This window comes from Dipteris shenzhenensis, chromosome 32 (genome assembly GCF_047967505.1).
Source record: "Dipteris shenzhenensis isolate YYH24624 ecotype China chromosome 32, Dip_SZ_1.0, whole genome shotgun sequence".
NCBI classification, from domain to species: Eukaryota; Viridiplantae; Streptophyta; class Polypodiopsida; order Gleicheniales; family Dipteridaceae; genus Dipteris; species Dipteris shenzhenensis.
Window position 1 is genome coordinate 6,229,244 of NC_141627.1, and position 23,907 is coordinate 6,253,150.

A 23,907-nucleotide genomic window follows, 5' to 3' on the forward strand; every position below is an offset into this window, starting at 1 on the left:
CTGAGTTTGATGATCTCAGTGTCATTATGTAGTTGCCATCATGAGATTGGCATCACTGCCATTCTCCACTAGTGGTAATCTAGACAAACTAAACCTATAGATTGACATTCCACTAATTTTATTGGCTGCAGTAGGATAATGGGAAAAGTGCCAATGCACATGTGAGTTTAGGATTCCTTGTGCATGTTTTCAGGTGATGGTATGAGATTGGCACCACTGCCATTCTCCACTTGTACAAATGTTTACCCTACTATTCTAGGAGGGGTATTCCAGTGATCATAGGAGAGTGGTGTCCGATTCCAATCCACATGTGAGTTTGATGAACTCAGAGATTGACACAATTCCATATGATCTCTACATAGCAGAGACAGTGATCACTACATAGAAGAATGCACATGTGAGTTTAGGATTCCTTGTGCATGTTTTCAGGTCATGGTTTAAGATTGGCACCACTAACATTCTCCACTCGTTGCATTCTCCACAAAGATTGACACATTTCCATATGATCTCTACACAACGGAGACAGTGATCACTACATAGAAGAATGCACATGTGAGTTTAGGCTTCTCAATGCCATTTCTTAGGGCCTAATAAGAGATTGGCACCACTGCCATTCTCCACTTGTACAAATGTTAACCCTACTATTCTAGGAGGGGTATTCCACTGATCATAGGAGAGTGATGTCCGATTCCAATCCACATGTGAGTTTGATGATCTCAGAGATTGACACAATTCCATATGATCCCTACACAGCGGAGACAGTGATCACTACATAGAAGAATGCACATGTGAGTTTAGGATTCCTTGTGCACCATTACCATTCTCCACTGGTGGCATTCTATAATGGCAAAAGTGCCAATCCACATGTGAGTTTAGGATTCCTTGTGCATGTTTTCAGGTCATGGTATGAGATTGGCATCTGCAATTCTCCACTGGTGGCATTCTCCATAGAGATTGACACAAATCCATATGATCTCTACACAACGGAGATAGTGATCACTACATAGAAGAATGCACATGTGAGTTTAGGCTTCTCAATGCCATTTATTAGGGCCTAATTAGAGATTGGCACCACTGCCATTCTCCACTTGTACAAATGTTTACCCTACTATTCTAGGAGGGGTTTTCGAGTGATCATAGGAGAGTGGTGTCCGATTCCAATCCAAATGTGAGTTTAGGATTCCATATGATCTACACACAACGGAGATAGTGATCACTACATAGAAGAATGCACATGTGAGTTTAGGATTCTCAATGCCATTTCTTAGGGCCAGCATGAGTTTGGCATCACTGCCATTCTCCGCTAGCTGTAATCTAGACAAACTAAACCTATAGATTGACATTCCACTAATTTTATTGGCTGCAGTAGGATAATGGCAAAAGTGCCAATGCACATGTGAGTTTAGGATTCCTTGTGCATGTTTTCAGGTCATGGTATGAGATTGGCACCACTGCCATTCTCCACTGGTGGCATTCTCCACAGAGATTGACACAATTCTATATGATCTCTACACATCAGAGACAGTGATCACTACATAGAAGAATGCACATTACCACTAGCGGAGAATGGCAGTAGGATAATGGAAAAAGTGCTAATGCACATGTGAGTTTAGGATTTCTTGTGCATGTTCTCAGGTCATCACTACATAGAAGAATGCACATGTAAGTTTAGGCTTCTCAATGCAATTTTCTAGGGCCTAATAAGAGATTGGTACCACTGCCATTCTCCACATGTACAAATGTTTACCCTACTATTCTAGGAGTGGGATTCCAGTGATCATAGGAGAGTGGTGTCCGATTCAAATCCACATGTGAGTTTGGTGATCTCAATGTCATTATGTAGGTGCCATCATGAGTTTGGCATCACTGCCATTCTCCACTAGTGGCAGTCTAGACAAGCTAAACCTATAGATTGACATTCCACTAATTTTATTGGCTGCAGTAAGATATAATGGCAAAAGTGCCAATGCACATTTGAGTTTAGGATTCCTTGTGCATGTTTTCAGGTCATGGTATGAGATTGGCACCACTGCCATTCTCCACTGGTGGCATTCTCCACAGAGATTGACACAATTCCATATGATCTCTACACAGCAGAGACAATGATCACTACATAGAAGAATGCACATGTGAGTTTAGGCTTCCCAATGCCATTTCTTAGGGCCTAATAAGAGATTGGCACCACTTCCATTCTACACTTGTACAAATGTTTACCCTACTATTCTAGGAGGGGTATTCCAGTGATCATGGGGGAGTGGTGTCCGATTCAAATCCACATGTAAGTTTGATGATCTCAGTGTCATTATGTAGGCGCCAGCATGAGTTTGGCATCACTGCCATTCTCCACTATTGGTAGTCTAGACAAACTAAACCTATAGATTGACATTCCACTAATTTTATTGGATGCACATGTGAGTTTAGGCTTCACAGTGCAATTTTCTAGGGCCTAATAAGAGATTGGCACCATTGCCATTCTCCACTTGTACAAATGTTTACACTAATATTCTAGGAGGGGTATTCCAAGGATCATAGGGGTATTCCACATGTGAGATTGGCACCACTGCCATTCTCCACTGGTGGCATTCTCCACAGAGATTGACACAATTCCATATGATCTCTACACAGCGGAGACTATGATCACTACATGGAAGAATGCACACATTGTGAGTTTAGGCTTCTCAATGCCATTTTCTAAGGCCTAATAAGAGATTGGCACCACTGCCATTCTCCACTTGTACAAACGTTTACCGTACTATTCTAGGAGGGGTATTCCAGTGATCATAGGACAGTGGTGTCCAATTCCATTCCACATGTGAGTTTGATGATCTTAGTGTCATTATGTAGTTGCCAGCATGAGATTGGCATCACTGTCATTCTCCACTAGTGATAATCTAGAAAAACTAAACCTATAGATTGACATTCCACTAATTTTATTGGCTGCAGTAAGATAATGGCAAAAGTTTCAATGCACATGTGAGTTTGATGATCTCATTGTCATTATGTAGTTGCTAGCATGAGATTGGCATCACTGCCATTCTCCACTAGTGGTAGTGCTAATGCACATGTGAGTTTAGGATTCCTTGTGCATGTTTTCAGGTCATGGGATGAGATTGGCACCACTGCCATTCTCCATAGAGATTGACACAATTCCATATATGATATCTACACAGCGGAGACGGTGATCACTACATAGAAGAATGCACATGTGAGTTTAGGCTTCTCCACTAGTGGTAATCTAGACAAACTAAACCTATAGATTGACATTCCACTAATTTTATTGGCTGCACATGTGAGTTTAGGCTTCATAGTGCCATTTTCTAGGGCCTAATAAGAGATTGGCACCACTGCCATTCTCCGCTTGTACAAATGTTTACCCTAATATTCTAGGAGGGGTATTCCAAGGATCATAGGAGAATGGTGCCCGATTCTAATCCACATGTGAGTTTGAGGATCTCAGTGTCATTATGTAGTTGCCTACATGAGATTGGCATCACTTCAATTGTCCACTAGTGGCAGTCTAGATAAACTAAACTTGTAGATTGACATTCCACAAATTTTATTGGCTGCAGTAGTATAATGGCAAAAGTGCCAATGCACATGTGAGTTTAGGATTCCTTGTGCCATTTTTAAGGTCTTGGTATGAGATTGGCACCACTGCCATTCTCCACTGGTGGCATTCTCCACAAAGATTGACACAAATCCATTCTCCAGTGGTGCCAATCTCTTATTAGGCCCTAGAAAATGGCATTGAGAAGCATGCACATGTGAGTTTTGGCTTCTCAATGCCATTTTCTAGGGCCTAATAATAGATTGGCACCCTGCCATTCTCCACTTGTACAAATGTTTACCCTACTATTCTAGGTGGGGTATTCCAGTGATCATAGGAGAATGGTGTCCGATTCCAATCCACATGTGAGTTTGTTGATCTTAGTGTCATTATGTAGGTGCCTACATGAGATTGGCATCACTGCCATTCTCCACTAGTGGTAATCTAGACAAACTAAACCTATAGATTGACATTCCACTAATTTTATTAGCTGCAGTAGGATAATGGCAAAAGTGTTAATGCACATGTGAGTTTAGGATTCCTTGTGCATGTTTTAGAGAATGGCACCATTGCCATTCTCCACCGGTGGAACATAGAAGAATGGCATGTGAGTTTAGGCTTCTCAGTGCCATTTTCTAGGGCCCAATAAGAGATTGGCACCACTACCATTCTCCCTTGGTATAGTTGTTTACCCTAATATTATAGGAGGGGTATTCCAGTGATCATAGGAGAATGGTGCCAGGTTCCAATACACATGTGAGTTTGGGGATCTAAGTTCCATTATGTAAATCTGCACAAACTCAACATGTAGATTGGCATTCCATTGATTTTATTGGTAGTGTATCATTGATATTTTTTATTTTGGTACCAAATCTTACACATAAATCTTGACTAGTGTTGCAAGTCTTTCAATTTATCTCAAGGGATATTGGCACTAGTGCCACTCTCAAGGACTTCTTATGAGGTCTTGGAGAATGGAATTGGTGCCAATCTCCATTTAAAATTAGAATTTCAATCTCTAAATTTGCCATTCAATCATGAAAATCAAAATTGAGATTGAAGTTTAACTTGAAATCAAAATTTGAAAACTAGAATTTCGGTTTTGAAATACAATTTCAAACAGAATAATTTCAATTTGAAATACAAATTGAAATAAAAAATATCAATATGAATTTGAATTTAAATTTAATATTGGAGAGAATGGCATAAGTGCCACTCTATGTATCCAAAATTCAAAAGGGAACAATGGCGAGAAGAGCTATATTTCAAAATTTTATTTATCTCAAGGGATATTGGCACTAGTGCCACTCTCAAGGACTTCTTATGAGGTCTCGGAGAATGGCACTGGTGCCATTCTCCATTTAAAATTAGAATTTCAATCTCTAAATTTGCCATTCAATCATGAAAATCAAAATTGAGATTGAAGTTTAACTTGAAATCAAATTTGAAAACTAGAATTTAGGATTTGAAATACAATTTTAAAAGAATAATTTCAATTTGAAATACAAATTGAAATTAAAAATATCAATATGAATTTGAATTTAAATTTAATATTGGAGAGAATGGCATAAGTGCCACTCTATATATCCAAAATTCACAAGGGAACAATGGCGGGAAGAGCTATATTTCAAAATTTGAATTATTTAGTAGTTTCAAACTATCTCTTTTAACTTTCAAATCTACATTTTGAACAAATCAAGACCTTTTCTCTCATTTCAATTGATGCCTTTCCCTCATTCACTTTCTATTCATTCCAAACAAATCATTTCAATGTAGCAGAATTGGAGAGGAGTCTCAGAGTCTCAAAGTTTTACTCACCACAGCTCGTATGGAGAGTCTTGAGGCAGGGGCAGAATCGAGGAGTTCGCACGGAGCTTGATGGTCATTTGAGCGTAGGCAAAGCTTACATTTGTGCATCCACGTTTATCCAACCGATGCATGTCAAAAAAGACAAAATTCCAGAAGGCAACCAATGGCTCGACAGCCTGAACTCCACCGGAGCTGTGAAGTTAATGGAGCTGGAAGGAAATGACACAACTGATGCTCAATCAGTTCGATAGCTTCCTCTTTAATTTTCCAATTTTTTGCTTTCTTTCTTGCAATTTGGCTTCCTCCTCCACCATCGACGCAACAAGATAACAGGAGGGTTGCGTAGATAGAGATGGAACACTCTTGGAAGCCATTAGAAGATTATCATTGTTGAAAGAAAGAGAGAAGAGAGATACCCGTGACGGACTCAGACTCGTTGTCGACTACGAACGAAGCACCGCAGAAAGGGAAGGCAACCAGAATATCCAATCTTGCAAGAATGAGGTGGGATGATTTTCTCTTCTTTAAGGAGGTGTCCACGAACAAAGCACCGACCATTCCTTGATTCTCTGCTCAGACTCTGTGAGAGCCTTGAGGAAAAGCTACGCTTGAGGAATCTATGCTTGAGGAGATTGTGAGGAAAAGCTGCGCTTTAGGAATCTACGTGCATGAGGAGATCCACAGCACGGCATGCGAGGCGATCAACATAGGGCAACGAGCAAAATGAAAGAGAAGGTACTAGGGTTTTTCAAATTTTTACCTTCATTATTTTAACCTTTTGCATCTTGTTTAAAAAAAAATTTAACAAGTTTAATATATTTAACCTATCCTACCTATGCACTTTTTTTTAATGTAACCTATTAAAATCACTGTCATTAAACTAGGATCTAAGAATCCTCCCTACACCCTTCTCTTGAAAGGGATATTAAAATTGGCTTATGATCAGAGAACAAGAGGGATGTTAAAGTAGTGGTGTCAGCCAAAATCCTTCTAGAGAAATAAGCTCTATCCAACTGAGCTTTTCTGTGGAAATGACCTATCTGAATTTTGTCTAGGTGAAGACGTGTCCTCTTAGGTATCAATCAATACATCTTAGTCCTTGAGGCTATTCAAGTGGTGAACTCACTCCACCTTATGACATTACCTATTGTGTTCCATATATTCCTTCTACCTTCGACCATATTAAAATCTCCCGAAAGAATAGTATTGTCTCAAGAAGAATCTTACCACTCCAAAGGAGTGCTCTATCTCTTGCAGAGTTAGGCGCGTAGACTAAAAACATTTGGCACACTAGGTAGGGGTTAATGAATTCTATTCCTACTACATTGCAATAAAAGCTGGTTAGGACCCCCCTATTTCTTGAACCAGGTGCTTAGCAATGCCCAAAGTTGCACCCCCTCTACCCTCTTTGTGTTCTATATAGACCCACACTCTCTTGTCATCAATCTAGTTAAGTTGCCACCTTAATTTTAGGCCTCCTACTTTGAGTTTCTATGAAGAGATAAGAAATCAGGATTGAGTGCTCTAGCACACAACCATCTTCTAAAATTTTGTGGTTTTATGTCATTTAATGTTCCTTGAATGTATACACTTAGGAATGAAAATTTGTCTTGACTATTCTTTTTCCTCTTCTTTTTCCTTTATATGACTATTCCTCTTCTTTTTCCTTTATATAACTATTCCAGGAGGGACATTCCTTAATAAAGTGTCTACCCAACCCACACAGAATGCAAGAGTTTGGTATATTCTTGTAGAGAATCTTTTGGAGCAGTTTGATGCCATCTCCATCCCATACACAAATAGTGTTTGGTGTGTGAAGCTATTTAATCTATGAAGCTCCTTTTCTTCCCTTCATCCGCTCCTTTTCTATACATTATCTTAGCACATTGTGCGTCTAGATGTCTAGACCGTGGGTAGTAGTAGTTCATCTATACCAAATTTGTCTTTTGGATCTATTTCTAATGCTACTAATGTTTTATAATATCTGAATCGATTTTGAATGCAATTTTAAAAGTATAATTAAAAGCATCAAGGGACATTTTGGGGTCACAAAAGGTCCCCCTGATATGCCGCTATTTTTCTTCCACCTATTTAATCTATGCCGCTATTTTTCTTCCACCTATTTAATCTATGCCACTTCTTTTCTTCCACCTATGCACTCCTTTTATTTTAACCTACGCTTGCGATCTAATGCTTCCAAAGCTGATATTTTTTGTTAAATGTAGAGAAAAATCGGATGCTCGTCAACTAATTCAGTCTGCAACTTAAAATTTTACTTTTATTGGACCTTTACTTCGGAAGCTTCCAAAGCATAACTAAGCTAACATGAAAGAACTCACACAACTGAAGTAATATCGATCAAAAATTTAGCTTATGCTTGTCTTTTATTTAACATATTTCTTTTATTTAGCCTATGCATATATCTTGTTTAACATACTTAACCTATGCATTTCTTTTATTTAACATATTTCTTTTATTAGCCTTATTTTGTTTAACATACTTAACCTATGAATTTCTTTTATTTAACATATCTAAACTATGCATTTCTTTTATTTAATATATTTTCCCTATGCATTTATTTTATTTCTTTCATTTAACATATCTAACGTATGCATTTCTTTTATTTCTATTTTACATTGTCCACACTCATTTTCTTCCTTTTTTACATTGTCCTCATGCCTTTTATTTAACCTATTCTCATCTTCCTTCAAAAAAATCCATAGCTTGCGATCTAATGATGAGCATGATTACAATTTTTTTTAACATGGAGAAAAATCACATTCTCGTCAACTAATTCAATCCACACATTAAAATTTTACATTACTTGGACCTTGATCAAGAAAAACATACTCTAACATAAAAATTTGTAACTTAACCAACCTAGCATAACCAAACTAATGTGAATAAACTCACATAACGAGCTAGGTTTCATAAAGTAATATCAATCAACTTTACCACATATATGAATAAATGGAAGTAAAATAGTGTATGGTTTCAAATGAATACCACGTTCACACACACACACAAAGTCTATGGTCTCAAGTTCTTGCATTACAATGGGAGAATGGCACTACTGCCATCCTCTAATCTCCCCATTTTGCAAAGCTAAATTTTTTTTAATTTGCTCCACTTCCATTCTCCCATTGCAATGTCCCAATTCAAAACTTTGGCTTTGCAAAGGGGGAATGGCACCAGTGCCATTCTTCCATTGTGATTTCCTGATTCAAATCTTGGCTGTGCAAAGGGGAAATGGCACTAGTGCCATGCTCCGAGATTCAAAGTTTTGGCTTCAAAGAGTCAAAATGGCACATGTGAGTTTGATGATCTCAGTGTCATTATGTAGGTGCCAGCATGAGATTGGCATCACTGCCATTCTCTGCTAGTGGTAATCTAGACAAACTAAACCTATAGATTGACATTCCACTAATTTTATTGGCTACAGTAGGATAATGGCAAAAGTGCAAATGCACATGTGAGTTTAGGATTCCTTGTGCATGTTTTCAGTTCATGGTATGAGATTGGCACCATTGCCATTCTCCATAGAGATTGACACAAATCCATATGAACTCTACAGAGCGGAGACTGTGATCATAGGAGAGTGGTGTCCGATTCCATTCCACATGTGAGTTTGATGATCTCAATGTCATTATGTAGTTGCTAGCATGAGATTGGCATCACTGCCATTCTCTGCCAGTGGTAATCTAGACAAACTAAACCTATAGACTGACATTCCACTAATTTCAATGGGGGAATGGCACTGGTGCCCTTCTACCTTTGTGAAGCCAAAATTTTGAATCAGGACATTCCATTGGTAGAATGGCACTAGTGCCATTCTCCATTTTCCAATAGGAGAATGGCACTAGTGCCATTCTCCATTTTCCTATTACAAAGCCAAAAATTTTTAATTTTAAATTTGCACCACTGCCATTCTCCCATTGCAATGTCTCGATTCAAAACTTTGGCTTGCCATTCTCCCCATGCAATGTCATGATTCAAAATTTCTACTTCACAAAGATAGTATGGCACTAGTGCCATTCTCCCATTGCAATGTCACGATTCAGAATCTTGGCTTTGCAAAGGGAAAATGGCACGAGTGCCAGTCTCCCAATGCAATGTCTTGATTCAAAGTTTGCCTTCATAAAGGGAGAATGGCACCAGTGCCATTCTCCCATTGCAATGTCCTAATATAAAATTTTGGATTTGCAAAGGGAGCATGGCACCATTGGCATTCTCCCAAGGCAAAGTCCCAAGTCAAAATTGTGTCTTCCAAAGGAAGAATGGCACTAGTCTGTTCTCCTCTTATGAAGACAAATGTTTTTCTCAAGTCAATGCATGGGGAGAATGGCACTGATGTCATTCCCCTTTTCAAAGATGGGATATGCAATTCCCCATAGGAAAGCCGAATTCACATGGAGAATGGCACCAATGCCATTCTCCACAATCCCACATGGAGAATGGCACTGGTGCCATTCTCCCCCCGCTACAAGGACAACTTTGTTGGTCTTATGAAATTCTTTGGTTGTAGTTTGTTCATAATCAATTTCCTGTCATTGTAATGAGAGGGGATGGCTACTATCAGCTGCATGAATCAGGTCATGACGATGGTGAAATAATTCATGCTTTAGAAAAAGTTTTATCAAATTGCTAATATTTTTAGGGAAATAATTCATGCTTTCATGAAAATTTTGTATAGACTCATTCATGCATTCTAGAGATTTGCACCAATGCCATTCTTCCCCTCTAGAAGGACATGTTTGATGGCCTTATGAAATTCTTTGGTTGTAATTTGTTCATAATTAGTTCTCTGTAATCGTAATAATAGGGGATGGCTATCAGAAGCAGCGACAAGGTCATGATGATGGTGGGGAATGAAGTGGTTGGAATTGGTGGTGTGTGCAATAGATTTGGAGGCCTACTGTAGTGGTGTGAAGATTGGGACAGAAAATGTATCGGTGATAGTGGAGAAGTCTATCAATAGTGAAATGCTCTTGCCATTTCCCACTATGGATGCACTGCTTGTTGGTGAGGCAATTTGGAGCATTGTCAAGTGGCCTAAGGGCTCTCTAAAACATGTTGGTGATTCTTTAGATGATGCGATAACTGAAGAAGCTGCACCAAGTGAGCCTGAGCGACCTTATGTTGAGGCAATGCCAGTTTCTTCATTGGAAATTGACAATTTCATTCGTGAATCTTGGAAAGAGAAAAAGGTTGTCTTATGGGATGAGAGCAAAACAAAGACCGTGGGGAAAGGTGTGATCTTATATGTTTTCCCAGGAGACTCTATAAACTTTGACCTATTGGGTAACGATTGCATTGGTGTGGGTATTGAAAAGAAAGAACAAATTAGAGGAAGTGACTTAGGGTCTTCTATGCAAGATGTCGGCTCTCTCAGCCTAGTAAAGTGGCCCATTAAGCAAATTACCTTACTTGACGGAAGCCCATTGCAACAATATGTGCCCATGGACCATGTTGCTGGTATAGATGAGTTGGTTAATGATCAAATGTTGAAAAGGGATGATCCAACATCAAAGAAAAGAAGGTACACTTTCATTAACAGGGTGCCTAAACAAAGAGAGCCTCCAACACCAATGTACAAAATGTCACTAGATTCGGTGCAGCAAGTTTCTTCCATCGATTGTTGTGGGAGTAGGTGTTGCCAACATGCAGAGTGAGATCTCTTAATGAATCTAAGGAAGAACTTTTGGGGCAGCTCCTTGGAGTCTCGTACAAACTTTATATATGATGTGTTGTCAATGGCTTGGCATCATGACTACACAAGGAGGATATGCTACAACTTCAGGATAAACGGTCGGGATGTCTGTTGTAGAGCATGGTATGAGATGCATGGAATTCCAAGGACATCATTTTATCGATACAGGGAGCAATTTGAGAGTGGTGTGCAGCGATATGTGCATGGCAATTCAGGGATTATGAGGAGGAGCAGGGAGCACATAGGTATGGGAAGGGCTCTCATTCAACACTTTGTGGATAATAGCATAGAACATATGCCTCATAAGAGTAGAACCATGCAGGATGGTTCTAGAGAGACACAGCAAGTGATACCTGAAGTGTATAAGAAGATAGACATCCTACGTGAGGTCAACACTTCACTTAATCAACGTGGTTATCAGAGCCTATCCACATCCACATTTGGTAGGATTTGGAAATCAGACTTAAAAAATGTAGCCCTTGCTAAGACGAGTGAATTCTCTAAATGTAGCTTGTGCAGCCGGGATCAAGGCTCAATTGGCAGCCACAAAAAGTCAAGATGAGTGTAATTCGCTAATGGAAGAGAGAAAGATGCATATGATACAGCAACAAAATTGTAGGAACTTATACTATGCATGGTGTAGGTACTCCGAGATGGATCCAAAAAAGTATGTATGCATAATCCATGATAAGATGGACCAAAAAAAGACGGCAATTCCAAGACTTCAGGTGAGGTCCAAGGACACCGATTCTGCATGGCAATTACAGGTTTCACACATTGGAATGATTACCCATGGGCATGGAAACAGTCATTATGGACACTTCACCCTCAATGGTTTGTGGCCATCTGATCCCAACTTGATGATTGGATCGCTCTCAATTTGTTTGTGCAACCTCGAGAGGATGGATATGCATGACCTTGGAGACCTTGCTACCAATGGGATTCCTAGAAGCAATGCTCGCCTTTTGAATGCTCTATGTTCAAGAAACGCTTTGGACTCCCATTACAGCTCTAAAGGTGCACATGTTTCCACAAGTGGAGCTAGCTTGTCTGAAAATGTAGATGTCATGATCACAAATGCAAATCTAGAAACTGTATCGGAAAGTGACCCGAAGTCTGTCATAGAGGCCATGACAACTTCCATTGCAAGGGCTACAGACACGTATGAATTTTTTTCCATCAAATAGAAGAGAAAACCCACCCTCTTTAGAGGGGAGTGTTGCTATTGAGCCACCATTCCAAAAGTTGCCAGAGAACTTGCTACTCCAACTAGATAATTGTGGGTCTGAGAACAAAAATAGATACTTGTTTGCATACCTTTCTCTTCTTCTAGCAAGGGGCATTTTCAAGATAGTTCAATTGTGCTTCTTGATGGTAGGGCACACACATGAGGACATTGATGCAATGTTCAGCAGGTTTTTTGAGAGCTTGCGGGTGGGACAAACATTCACTTTCCCGCATCTGATGGATACATTCAAAAAATGTACATCATCTTCACCGGCACCATTTGTTCTTACATGGGTTCCTAACTTCAAGGATTATGTGGATGGCTAAGAAATGCTAGTTGGACATGCAAACAAGTGTTATGCACAACCGTCAAGAAATAGTACCTGAGGTATATTATTTGAATGCGCTCATACCCAAAGGGTACGATGCTTTGCACAAGTAAAAATAAAACCTATTTTGAGGTTCATGCAAAATATCTTGCCATTGGATATGCATTGGTGGATGGTTAAACGCATCACAAACCCCATTTTTTACCAAGTGTTATGCACAACTACCAAAGAATAGTATTTGAGGTGTATTATTCAAATGCTCTCATACCCTATGGGTGCAATACTTTTAATGTGCATCAATACAATCTATTTTGAGTTGTGTTCAAAGTATTATGCCCATTAGATATGCTTTGGATGGTCAAACTTGTCACAAATCGCCTTTTTCATCAAGTGTTATCCACAATCGCAAAAAAATAGAGTTTAAGGTGTGTTATTTGAAAACGGACATACTGGATGTACATAATACTTTGTATTAATGTCAATCCAAACTATTTTTAGGTCTTTGCAAAGTATCATGCCCATCGAATATATTTTGGATGGTCAAACACACCACAAACTCCATTTTTCACTAATTGTCATGCACAACCGCCAAAAAACATGCTTTGAGGTGTGTTGTTCGAATGCGCACATATCCGATGGCCACGATACTTTGCAAGTTCATCAATACAACCTATTTTGAGCTATGTGCAAATTATAATGCCCATCATATATGCTCTCGATAGTCAAAGTTGCCACAAATCCCTTGTTAGATATCAATGCTCCACTCTCGTGCGAGAACCAATTAATTTTACTTGTAAGCCCCCCATATGAGGAGAAGGAATTTGAGTAGCTCGGTTATCCGGTAGGTCCTAGTTTGGACACCAGATGGGGGCCATGTGTGGCCTGATGGCTGGATGGCTTCAGATAGAGTTGGCACACCGCTAACTAGGCTACATGCAAGTGCAGGACGGCATCCCTTGACTGAGACTGCACTGAGGGTAGATGGAGCATTTCTCGGGGTAGCCCACTCTTGGGTTGCAGGGCCCGTTTGGAGCCTCAGATGATCTCGAATGGTAACCATAGGTTAGTTGCTCATTTTGCGCACCGGTTCTATCGTATGGTCGGTGGCCTATTTCCCAGTCGACTGTTTTGGGTGGACTGGGTCGGCCACCCAATTTAGCCTAATCGACTACAATTGGTGGCTATATAAGAGCAAGCCCGTGAATCCCATTTCATCACGGGCTACAGCAACCTTGATTCCTTAGCATTTAGCCTCCGTCTTCTACTGTTTCTAGCATGCCATCGAAGCTTCTTTCATAGGAGCGCACGGTTGGGAGGTAGCACCATCTATTGTATTAGTTCTACAGTAATCAAAATTTTTATTTTCCATGCTATCTTGTTTTCTCTCTTGCATACGAAATCTTGTTATCTGTTGAGCATAGACATTGTATTATTTTCTTACATTCCTTTTTCCATCAAGTATTATGTACAACCATCAAAAAATAGTATTTGAGGTGTGTTATTTGAACACACACATATCCAATCAGTACCATACTATTGATACAAGTCAATATAATAGGTGTTGAGGATTGTGCAATGTATCATGTCCATCAGATATGATTTGTATGGTCAAACTCACCACAAACCTCATTTTTCACCAAGTGTTATGCACAATCATAAAAAACACACGCTTTGAGGTGTGTTATTCAATTGTGCACATATTCAATGGGCACGATACTTTGCAAGTTAATCAATACAATGTATGTCGATATGTATGCAAAGTATTGTGTGCATGTATCGTGTGCATCAGATATGCTCTAGATGGTCAAAGTTGCCACATATCCCGTTTTTTAACCAAGTACTATGCACAACAGTGAAAAAATAGTATTTTGAGGTGTGTCATTCGAATGCCCTCATATTCGATGGGCACTATACTTTGCATACACATTAATATAATATATGTTGAGGCACATGCAAAATATCATCCCCATCAGATATGCTTTCGATGGTCAAACGTGTCACAAACTCCATTTTTTAGCAAGTGTTATGCACAAGCACCAAAAAATAGTATCTGAGGTGTATTATTCAAATGCTCTCACACCCAATGGGCACGATGCTTTGCACACATGTTAATCTAACCTAATTAGAGATTCATGAAAAATATCATATCCATTAGATATGCTTTGGATCATAAAATATGCCAAAAAGTCCATTTATTCACTAAGTGTTATGCACAATTACCAAAGAATAGTATCTGAGGTGTGTTATTCAAATGCCCTCATACCCGATGGGCACAATACTTTGTACACATGTCAATACAACCTATTTTGAGATTCATGCAAAGTATTGTGTCCATTCGATATGCTTTGGATAGTCAAAGTTGGCACAAACCTACTTTTTCATCAAGTATTATGCAATAGTATTTGAGGTGTGTTATTTAATTGTGCACATATCTAATGGGCATGATACCTTTCAATCATGTCAATTTAACCTTTTTTGAGTCTTGTGCCAAGTATTGTCATCGGATATGATTTGGGTGGTCAAACTCACCACAAAACATTTTTTCCACTAAATGTCATACACGACCACCCAAAAACATGCTCTAGATGTGTTATTCAAACATGCACACACCTGATGGGTATGATACTTTGCACCTGTGTCAATCCAACCTATGTTGATCTGTGTACAAAGTATCATGCCCATTAGATATGGTATGGATGACCAAAGTCGCCCCAGAAACCCTGTTTTTCACCTAGTGTTATCCACAACCACCATAAAATGTATTTGAGGTGTGTCATTTGAATGCACTCATACCCGATTGAAATGATACTTCATGCACACATAAATACAATATATGTTGAGTTGCGTTCAAAAAATCGTGCCCATTAGATTTGCTTTGGATGGTCAAACATGCCACAAACTCTGTTTTTCACCAAGTGTCATGCACAACCGCCAAAAAATAGCATTTGAGGTGTATTATTCAAATGCTCTCATATCTGATGGGCATGATGCTTTGCAAACGTATTAATCTAATATAATTAGAGACACATGAAAAATATTGTGTCCATCGGATATGCTTGGGATGGTCAAACATGTCACAAACCCCATTTTTCATCAAATGTTATGCACAATTGCCAAAGAATAGTATTTGAGGTGTGTATTCAAATGCACTCATACTCGATAGGCATATTCGATGGACACAATATTTGGATTTGTGCCAGCTTTGACCATGCAAAGCATATCCGATAGGCATGATACTTTGCACACATGTCAATCCAACCTATGTTGATGTGTGTGCAAAGTATCGTGCTAATCGAATATGCTTTGCATGGTCAAAGCTGGCACAAACCCAAATTTTCATCAAGTATTATACACAACTATCAAAAAATAGTATTTGAGGTGTGTTATTCAAGTGCACATATGATCGGATGGACATGATACCTTGCACTCGTGCCAATTTCACCTTTTTTGAGTCATGTGCCAAGTATAGTGCCCATTGGATATGCTTTGGATGGTCAAACTCGCTACAAACTCTATTTTTCGACCATGCATCAAAAGAAAACCTTCCTTGAGAGTATAATGATCCATCAATGAGCTGGTCAAATATCCTTGTGAAATCATCATCCTATGCATACTGTTTCTTCATAGCATCCAACTCACTATGATAAGCAATAGTTACTACTCAGAGTTGAGGCTTCTCGAAAATCGCATCAGGCACTGGTCTCTTGGATAAGGCATCAGCTACCACATTCTTCTTGCACATATACAATCTGAAAATGAAACATAACCAAGAAGTTTGCCCACCTCATATACTTCTCTGATAACTTCATCTGAGTAAGGAAGTAGCGCAAGCAAGAATGATCTATTTGTACATAAAAATTAGCACCAAGCAAATAGTGCTTTCACATGAACAAGGCATGAATTACATGTAGCAAGCATCTCTTTCTCATAGATGCCCAAACTCATCTCAGCTGGCTGCAAAACCCTACTCTCATAGGCGACTACCCGAATGTCCTGCATCAAAATGCCTCCTACGCTGTTGCCATAGGGATCACATTGAACAGCGAATGGTTTCTATAGATCTGAAAGGATTAGCACTCGATCTAAACACAACTTTTCTTTCAACTTCTCAAAAGCTGAGTTTTCCTTCTTAGTCCACCGAAAAGACATTCTTTTGCAAAGCATGCAATGGTGAAGCAATTTCAACAAAATACCTGATAAACTGTCTGTAGTAGGAGCATAAACTGCAAAAACTCCGTACCTCATGAACATTCTTGAGCCGTGGCCAAGAACGGCGGATTGCTTCTACCTTGGTAGGGTCCATCCGGACTCCATCTTTTGAGATGATGTGCCCAAGAAAGTGAAGATGATGGAAGCACGTGACAGAGATGAAGAGCTAAGTTTCATGCACAACTACCGCTAAAAAACACAATCTAAGGTGTGTTATTCAAGCACACACATACTTGATGGACATGATACTGTGTGTAGGTATCAATCCTACATATTTTGATGCATGTAAAAATTATCATGCCCATCGGATATGCTTTGGCGGATATGCTTTGGATGGTCAATGTTGCCACAAACCCCGTTTTTCACCAAGTAATATGCACAACCGCCAAAAGAAACTCTCTGAGATGTGTAATAAGAATGCACTTATACTTGATGGACATGATACTTTACACATGTGAATCCAACCTATGTTGAGGTGCATGTAAATTATCGTACCCATTGTATATGCTTTGGATGTTCAAACTCACCACCACAAACACTGTTTTTCACCAAGTGTTATGAGAATTTGAGGAGTGTCATTTCAATGTGCTCATACTTGATGGGCACGATACTTTACACACGGTTTCTATAAGCTGGAATTTGAAATTTCTAACCATATAGATGACTCTAGATGGATTATGCCGATCGATTTGAGTACTTGGAGGGCTAAATTTGGGTCTCATACGAGGAAGTTATGTTAATTTTGGGGCTAATTTATCAAATTTCAAGTTTAAAATATTAGCTAAGCTAAAAGGGTTTTGAAAGGGGAGGGGGAGGGGGGAAAAGGAGAAGGGTGGGAGGGGAAGGGTAGGGGAATAGGGGAATGGGGGGAGCGAAAGGGGGAATGGGGGAAAGGGGGGAATGGAGGAAAAGGGGGAATAGGGGAATGGGGAATAGGGGGGAGGGGAATGGGAGAAAGGGGGAATGGGGGGAGGGGAAGGGGAAGGGGGGGAAGGGGGTAAGGGGGGAAGGAAGGAAAGGGGGGAATGGAGGAAAGGGGGGAATTGGGTTTAGGATTTAAGGTATAGGTTTTAGGGTTTAAGTTATAGGAAATAGTGTTTACGGTTTAGGAATTTGGGTTTAGGCTATAGGGATCAAGGTTTAGGATTTAGGGCATGGGGTAGAGTTACAAATATTAGCCTGTGAATTTGGTTTAATTATAATTAAACTTCATTCAAAGGTTTTTAATAAGTTGGAATTGAAAATTTCTAACCCTATAGATGACTTCAGATGGTTAATGCCGATTGATTTGAGTATTTGGAGGGCTAAATTTGGACCTCATCCGATAAAGTAATGTTAATTTTTGGGTGAATTTATCAAATTTCAATATTGAAAGATTAGCTACACTAGTTTGGAGAAGCTCCTAAATTCGTCTTTGGGAAAATATTTGCCCTTAAAAATTTATCTTGGGGAGGGTAGGGAAGAAAGGAAATTAATGGAATGGAGGAGAGGAAAGAGGGGGGGGGGGGGAAGGGGGAGGAGCAAAGGGGGAGGGGGAGGAAAAGGGGAGGGGAGGGGAAAAGGGGAGAGAGGGGGGGGGGGGGAGGGGGGAAAGGGAGGGGGAAAGGGGGGGGAGAAAAGGGGGGGGGGAAGGGGGGGAAAGAGGGGAGAGGGGGAGGAATGGGGGGGAAAGGGGGAAGGGGGGGGAGGGGGAAGGGGAAGGGGGGGGGGGGCAGGGGGGAAGGGGAAGGGGGGAAGGGAGGGGGGGGGGAGGGAAAGGGGGGAAGGGGGGGGGGGATCGGGCGATGGCAATGGGGAATGGGGGAATGGGGGAATGGGGAAGAGGGGGGAATGAGAGAGAGAAGTTTGAATTTTAGAGCGGGAAGTTTGAATTCCTTGAGGGAAATATATTGACTCTCACCTCTCCCTCTCCCTTTTCAATCACACCCTCCCTCTCATCGTATTTCCCTTCCTTCCTCTCTCCCTCTCCCTCTCCCTTGCGTTGCGTTGTGCTCCCTCTCCCCCTCTCTATCATGTTGCGCACTCCTTCCCCTTCCCATTCCCCCTCTCCCTCTCCCTCTCCCTCTTCTCTCTCCTCCCTTCTCTCCCTCTATCTTTCTCCCCCTTTCTCTCCCTCCCTCCCTCCCTCCCTCTCTTCACTCTCTCTCTCTTGCTCTCTCCTCTTTCTCATCTCCTCTCTCCCTCCCTTTCTTCTATAGTGTGTGACGGCAATAGACACACACACACACCGAGAGAGAGAGAGTCACACTGCTATGGCAGCGTGACGGAGTGATGATTTTTTTTAAAAAATTTTGGGTGCCGTTGCGCTGCTGTAGTAGCGCGACTCTCTCTCTCTCTCTCTCTCTCTCTCTCTCTCTCTCTCTTCCCTTACCTTCATTCCTTCTCCCTCTTCTTTCCTCTCTTTCCCTCTCCATTCTCTTCCCTTCCTCCTTGTCACCCACCTATCTAATTAAATTTATTTTTAAAAAATCATTACTCCCTCCTCTACTCTTCCCTTCCTCTCCCCCTCTTCCTTCTACTCTTGCTCCCATCATGGTCCCCTCCCTTCCTCCCTCTCCCTCTCCCTCTCCCTCACATTCCACTCCATTCCCCCTCTCCCTCTTCCTTCCCTTTCTCCTCCCTTCTCTCCCTCTCTCTTCCCATTCTCCTCCCTTCTCTCTCTCTCTTCCCTTGTCCTTTCCTTCCTCCCTCCCTTGTCCCTCGCGTTCCACTCCATTCCCCCTCTCCCTCTTCCTTCCCTTTCTCCTCCCTTCTCTCCCTCTCTCTTCCCATTCTCCTCCCTTCTCTCTCTCTCTTCCCTTATCCTTTCCTTCCTCCCTCCCTTGTCCAAAAGTATCTTTTAAAATGAATTTGTACATTAACAAGTCCAAAATTAATGAAATAAGTGTTTATAGGTGCGAAAATTGTTTGTGTAGCTAGAGATCCTGCTATAGATCCTACTACTGCTGCTGGAGCCATGACAACAGGTGGAGTAGAGCTATTGCTGACTAGACCGTCCAATGCTCTAGGTGTAGATCCATCAACATACTCCCATTTGTCCTGAAGTAGAAGAATGGTCTCCATTTAATATTTCCATGTGCCATAATTGGAGTTGTCTAGCTTAGTAGATGCCTCCAGATTGAGGTTGCTAGTCGTAGACATGGTGCAAGAAATGTACTCAAAGTGTCATGAAAAATCAATGTCTGAATCAACTGCAAAACACTGATTGTGGTAAGTGAAATCTGAACTATCGGTGAAGGTAGAACTGCAATATATATAATCCGATTTGAATTACAAGGCTTGTGGAAAATGATGCCAAGAATAGCCAAGAGGCTTTACAAGGCTGAAATAAAGTGCACAATGCTATGAAATAGCCAAATAGGCTATACAATGATGGCATGTGTGTGTGAAATCAAATCATGTGCTATTTGCCCACACTGAACAATCGGCAATGCCTCTGAACACTTTGAAGTCTACTCACTAAACTGATGATCGCTAGGTTTCAAGTAATGTGATGATCAGAAGCTATATGTGAGCATAGGGACTAAGTAGGAACTAGAAAAGAATTTTGGGCATGGCTTAGATTGGCAAAACGTGGAGAAATTCATAGCATCTCCTCTATGGTAACCTAGTCTACTCTGATTTAGATCTATACAACCATCGATCGATGAAAGTATAGCAAGTAATTTATTTTCTTTGGTTCTTTTTATGTGTTAGGTTAGATGCATTGATGTAGAGGCTAATGTGCATGTAGGAAGTGGATGTGTCGGGTAAGCCTGAAAGTGAGTGATACTTGCACCAAAATATGTGTGTGATGTGATGAGCACGTAGAGGACAAAAAATTGATCATTTCATTTTTTTGTAGCACCCTTAAATTCCACCTGGATCAAGAGATATGACTTGATCTAGGTAGAGGGGCAAAAAGGGTGAAAATATGCTCAGTGATGTGGTAGTTAGGATCACATGTAAATTGTGATTATGAAAAGATGTGCCTATGAAGCATAGTGATGATGTGGTAGCTGTTTCCACATGTTGTGGGAACACTGTGCCTATGGAGAGGTAAATATGGTTGTAGGGGTTAGTGCCACTTGGCAATGTTGACTTTGACTAATGACTTGGCATTGATGACTCAGCTTTGACTGGTCAACTATTGACTGATGAGGTGGTTGAAAGATGATGTGGCACTCGATTGCCACGTGTCAAAAGGTTGACAAAACCTTAGTGTGGTGACCTAACCAGGGGTTAACCTGACTCGAGTGTTGGCCTAACCAATCCTATCCTCTTGCTGACCAGGGTTACTATACCCGAGCTAACGTGACCCAAGGTGTGTGATGTGGGCAAGTAGAGTGACATGGCAGATAAGAGGGCCACATGGCAAAAAATTGACCACTGGGAAAACTCAAGGTTAGCTTGATCTAACCTTGGTGGAAGCCTATGGCGTAGGGAGGCTTACTAGAGAGAAGATGGATGGCTTCTTCATTAGTTGAAAATATAGAATATATACAAACCCATTTAGGGTTAGGGTTAGGGCATCCAACCCTTTCCTTTATAGCACTCTATATGTGTTAGTGCTATGCACATGTAATCACATGATGTTGAGCATGATCTCTCAACAATCCCTTCTTTGTTTAAGCGATCTATGTTAGTGATGAAACTATTGATATCATGGTTTAGTTTCATGATTTTTCTTACCAAGTCGGGGTTCCACTGACATATGATGACCTTGATAGAGCTAGCGGTGGTAAAAAGTCTCTTGTTTTATCTCCTCAAAAGTCTCATCTCACAGGGATTCAAGCTGAAGAAAGCATTATATGGGCTCAAGTAAGCATCTCGTACATGGTATCACAAGATACATCGATTTCTACTATTTGAGGGCTTTGTGAATACACATATAGAGACCAATCTCTATTTTCTACAAGAAGACTCAGATTTGCTTTGCTTATTACACCTTCCATTTGAGTCATGAGAGCACTCACTAAATGAGGACTATCCAACTTGGCATGGAAGAACAAAGCATCATGCATCAAGCTACATCAAGCAAAGAAGACAACGACATCGACAACATGTATTGAGAAGCAAAAGCCTTGCCACCTTTAGCCCACACTTTTGTAAATCAAACGTGACCACCTGAGAGTAGCAATGTAAGCACTCAAGGGAGGTATTGACATGTAAAAGCCACACTTGACCACCTTATGTAGTAGGGTATGCAATAAGGGGAGGTGATGGAATGTAAACTCACATCTGACCACCTTGTAGTAGGCAATGGATCATGGCACCAAGGGGAGGTGTTGAGATATGGTGCCATGTGCACATCAATAGAGGCTAAGGTATGGCATAGGAATGTATTAAAGTAGCCACCCTAGGATGTAGACTACATGATGTGGAGATGTGGATCAAGGACATCCACAAGGAGAGGTGTGGATGAGAGGATCCCACATGTGTTGACTATTCTAAGGGCACTCTCTATAGAAGAGGCCTATCATGTATTATTGAAAAGAGGAATACACATTCGCTCAACACTCTATTTATGAGTCCAAGCTAATCTATCTTGGAACCTTATTAACTTGAGGTACATGTCATGAGCACTCTCTTCATCATGTTTCCACATAGGTTCCATCCACCTTAGAGTGCTCCATAGATCTTGAGGCATGGTCATCTCATGCACTTGTGCTTCCGACACGCTTTTTGCGTTCATGTGTTGCTTTTCCATTTGTCGCAAAGGTCTTACCATGGGCTTTGTTTTTCTTCAATGGCAATGTTTAATTGCTAAAATAATGATTCCGATCTGACAACCATGTAGCGCTTAAAAAGATGATCACTTTTCACTTTTAAAGCGTGTACAAATTCTTCCTAGATTGAAAGTTACGTCTTGTCGAAGTTTTATGAAGAAGAGGCCTTATGATGATGTGGCATATGGATTCACATGTTGTATGCAGGCTTGTGCTTACAAAGGGACTGTGCTTAGGTGGCACTACTGATTGTGCATGTTGATGTGGCATTTAGCTAATCCTAACCCTAGTTGTTGTGGGCTCACTTAACCATTTACCAAGGTAAGGTTAAACTTAACCATTTACCTTAGTCTGACTAACTTAACCAAGGGTGATTAACCCTTGGTCAATTATTATCTGCCACGTGTCTTTACCATGGGGCTGACACATGTCCTAAGGTGCAAAAGAAGATCAAAGCTTTGCAGGGACGTCAAGGCAGCGATGGAAGAGGCTTTGGTGTCTTTATTGTTTTGTCCTTCATGGAGATCAAGTATACCACCTTCATTTCAATGTTGGTTATCGGTTGGAATCATAGCACCGTTTCTCTATCAGCCTACCTCAACCTTTTCCTATCAAACTGCTCTTGTGCTGTTTGGAGGAGGAACTATAGCGTCTTCTACCAATCGTTCGTTTGCTGTTTGGAGGAGGAACTGTATCTTGTTGTTGTGATGAAGATGGCTGCGATGATGATGGTGGAAGAGCCTTTGTTGCAGGAGAGGGCATCTGGAGGCATTTTGTTGGAGAGGTTCAATTCATGGCTCCTTTATTTGTTGCTCCTCTACTGTAGCTGTTCGTTGGTCGACCGCCTCTATGGCTTCGTTTGGTGAACAACTGAGTGCCCGTTGCGGTTGCTAGTGCTGCTGTGTTTTTAGGCTTGCTTGCTTTGGAGATCTTGCCGTTTCATTTTATGCTGTGGTTGCCTTGAGTCAGTGGTGATGGCGGCTCTTAGATTTGTCATTCGATGAAGCCATTTCGCATGCAGCCTGAGGGACTTTGTTGCACTGTTAGGCCAAGTAAAGGTTGCGGTGCATAAGCTGATAACTCTTCTACGAGAGTCATCAATGGCTCTACAAAACTGCATGTGAGTCATTTAGCATAGATATATGGAGTTGCGAGTGCCTGGAGTTGTCTGGTAGGTTGGCATGTGGGAGGTGCAAGAGATTTAACTGTTGAGGGAGGCTTCGTTTGAGTCAGAATATGCGTTGTGGCTCTGAAGTTGTTAACATCTGTTGATGAAGGCACACTCGAGAACTGGCAAGATCTTTGGAGGCACTGCAACTCGTGTGGATGTGCTAGTCCCTTTTGTCTACTTTGAAGAGATTTGGGAGC